A 3,789-nucleotide genomic window follows, 5' to 3' on the forward strand; every position below is an offset into this window, starting at 1 on the left:
TATATGTCTATAGAATTTAACAACACAAAGGTTTAATGCGCAAGTTATCTATCTTGATTACATAGGGCAAGTAAGACGGTTAAAATTACCTACGAATTATGCATAACAAATACATGAACCTATGCTAGCATGACAAGTTCTAAACCTTTAAATTCATTGTCGCTTCATTAGAGATTAACACGCTAACTTATATGTTCGCGACACACATAAGACGAATAAGCACAACCAATACTAGGATATCATACAATCACCTCACACTAAGATATCAAAATAAGATTAACTAGTGAAATCCATAAATAAATCCGTTAGAACCCCACAATAACGATTAGTTCATAACCGAACTCATCATAACCGTGGGTTCCGATGAAAGCATGGTATAATAAACTAGGTCTTTATGAAAATGAATAATAAACAAAGTACGTAAACTAGAGTATAGGTTCAACAAACAAGAAACGAGCACCCAAGATTACAACTTAGAACAAAGAATCACAAGAATAAACTAGATCTTCTTCACCTTTGTTGAATTGTGCTATAGGTCTTCTCATTGTCTTCTCGTTAAGCTCTGTTGTGAGAAACGTCTTTTAATTGTCCTTCAATAGCAGCCCAATTGATCCAAAATAGGAATCTGGATTCCCGACCTGGCGCGGTCGTGCACTTCACCAGCGCGGGCGCGCTGACATTCTGTTTCTCTGGCGCGGCCGCGCGCTAGCACAGCGCGGTCGCACCTTCCTTTTGGAAAAACTAAAAATGCTTTATTTTATTGCTGGTTCTTGATGGCCTTTGCACGAGCGATCTTCATGACATCTTCCTAACACCATTTTAGCATCAAAGTAATGCTAAATCACCTTGATCTTTTATTTATGCCTGTAAATGCAAAACACTACAAAAACACATAAAAATATAAATAACTTGAGTACAAAACATCCATTCAAAGCTTTACGAAGCGTTATAAGCGTTATAAGTGGATATAAATTCCACTTAACAGGCTCTCCCTCCCTCTTCAAAGTTTGACCCTAATTATAATTACTATCTCAATTACTGTGTAAAAATAGAGCAATATTGTTTCAACCCATCTTCAGAATCAAGGTTTGCTTTTGATTAACACTTCTTTAATTACTGTGTGTTACTTGTTCATATTAGGTTTAATTTTTTGGTTTTTAACTCTTCTTTTTTCCGCAGATCTGGAAGTTCTTTAATTGGGGAGTTCGTTTATGTTATTAAGGTATATTATTTCAATATTTTTTGGATTGCATGTACAATTTTAGAGTTTTTCTGAATTTTAGAATTTTACACAAATGTTTAATTTTTTTTAACTTTTTATGTGCAAGCATTGTTTTAAATTTACAGAATTGTTTTACACAAGTTCAAAGAACATTGAAATGAAAGTGATCAACCTAAACATTGAAAGGTATATTTCATTTGTTTATAGAACATTAAAAGGCATTCTCTATATGTAAATGAAACCAAATGGTGACCCAAAGTGCTTAAGGGATTTGTGTTTCTCTGTACCATGTGGTATGCGTGGAATGGGTTAATTAATAATATCATAGACTCACTTATTGCGATGCAAAAGGTCCTGCCTTACCCCTACTTTACTTTGTTTCCATTTTCTTTCAACTTGATGCAACCAATTATAGTAGTGCCTTCATTTGTATTATTTATTTTCTATGCAATAATATTGTAGTTTTGATTTTTGGTGCATATCTATAAAATCAAATGCTTTTTTAACCAAAATATTTTTATTGAGTGCATTGGCTGACTTTTTCTATACCTTTTACGTTATATTACATAAACAGAAGAGGTCGGGCTGGAGGTTACAAAGAGCTTGATGAAGAAGAATTAGAGGAAACTAGAAGGCGTAGGCGGGAAGCTAAAAAAGTAAGATTTACTTAAAGTACGAATGGTCCTGGTTGTACTCTTATTTCCATTTAACACATGTTTTCCAATTTTAGGATGATGGCGAAATGTATGATGAGTTTGCAATATAAAGAAGATGTATCGTGTCAAAATGTAGCAAGCTGAAACTAGTCAGGTGCTCCCCGGTACTGGACGTGCAGGATGGGAGGTCGAGGAACTAGTTAACCTTTGAACAGTCAGCGACCCTAGTCGAGAATAGAGCTTCTTGACCGTTTGTGAATTTGTAACTTGCTTATTTTTGGAGATGTGAATCTATGTATTTGTTACTGCATAACATATTACAGGTTACCCTTTATGTATTAGCATTACAGTTCACTTATTTTTTTTGGGGGGGGGCATTACAGTTCGCTTTCTTTTTGGGGGGGAGTTATAATTTGCATTTTAATTTTAAACATAAAATAAATGTTTGAGTTACGGTATATGTAACAGAATAGTTGCAAACGTGCCTTATTTGGTTTTGGATTTTATAGAAACCAAGTATGTTTATGCATGACTGATCTTGTATTTATTGCTCTAATTATTACTTTATACTTCTTTATTTGGTTTGGACTGATCTCTTCTGTCCAGTTCTTCCCTCTCTTTTTCTGTAAAAAAAGATATTAACATTTGTATTACAAGTAGGTATGTACCTCTTCTATTTTAGGCCATATTGCTCCGATGAAGCTTGTATGCATAATGAGCCTTATGTACTGTTATTTTGTAATTATAGTAAAGATTATGTTATTTACTGATTGTGTAATGAAGAATATGATATCTTTCCTTTTATCTTATACTTTTTGTACTTCCATTTTATAGTTAAATAATGTTTTAATCATTTTCTGTTTGTAAGGTTTTGGTGCACGGATCAGCAGAGGCCACAGAGCATCTAAAGCAGTACTGTTTGAAACATGTCTGCCTTTTGTATATTCTCCAAAGATCGATTAAACAATTGATGTCACATATGATCAATGTGCATATAAGGTATGAAAAGAACAACCTGTCTGCAAAACATTTACCTAGTACCTGGATAAATTTGTAACTGTTGGTCTGATGTATAGGTTCAACTTTCTGAAAAATTAATGAGCAACGTGCATATTAAGAAGATGAGTTTCTGCATATATTGGTTGGGATCTATTTTAGCTTTGTGTTTATGCTGACTTTACAAACTACAAATAATTGATGACTCGATAAATTGCAGCAATGATCATATAACATTGAGCTGATATGCCTTGTGTTTCTTATTATTGATATCTTGTTTCTCGAGTTAATGTGTGATGTACTAAGTTTGAAAGGATGATTCTATACATTTTTTTTCTTTTCTCTTCTTATAAACTTTGTTCTCATGATAGAGAGACACATTGTGTTTCTTTTACATAATTATGGTAAAAATGCGAACACTACAATTATAATAATTTTATAGTGGACTTAGAAGTATATGGTATACCATAATTTTAGTACAAAATTGATTTAGAGTTTCGCGCCTCAAAAATATATAAAGAATCCTACTGCCCTGACACTTGTCGTTGTTAGGCTGCTTAATTGTCAACCCAGCTCTTAGGTGGTAGGCTCTTATGTGATGAGTTTTTAATTTATATTGGCTTCCAGGATCTTCCTAGTGCAGTTAATGATGCTGCAATCACGGAAGCACTAGAGTTGCACAAAATTAAAAATCGCCAATGGTCTATTTTCAAAATATCTGCCTTATTATAATGTTAGAAAGATTATTACAAAGAAATTTTTTTAATCTTTTTTATACACAGGATGAGTAACACTCTAAAGTATGGATGTGGTTAAATCTTGGATGAAACAAGAACTCGAAGTTTCTTTTGCTTGGAGAAAGTGATGCTACTATTTGTGTTTCAATTTTATGGCAGTACCTTCCTGTCATTCTAT

General features: G+C 33.3%; 1 long non-coding RNA gene across 1 annotated transcript; it reads left to right on the forward strand.

The window, feature by feature from the left end:
• The first annotated feature begins 1,767 nt into the window (after nucleotides 1–1,767).
• Nucleotides 1,768–2,874, forward strand: LOC141702373 (uncharacterized). The gene is made up of 3 exons (XR_012567080.1): nucleotides 1,768–1,878; nucleotides 1,953–2,201; nucleotides 2,747–2,874. It is a non-coding gene; the product is annotated as an uncharacterized LOC141702373 (long non-coding RNA).
• Nucleotides 2,875–3,789: the final 915 nt, after the last annotated feature.

This window comes from Apium graveolens, unplaced genomic scaffold (genome assembly GCF_009905375.1).
Source record: "Apium graveolens cultivar Ventura unplaced genomic scaffold, ASM990537v1 ctg4955, whole genome shotgun sequence".
NCBI lineage: Eukaryota > Viridiplantae > Streptophyta > Magnoliopsida > Apiales > Apiaceae > Apium > Apium graveolens.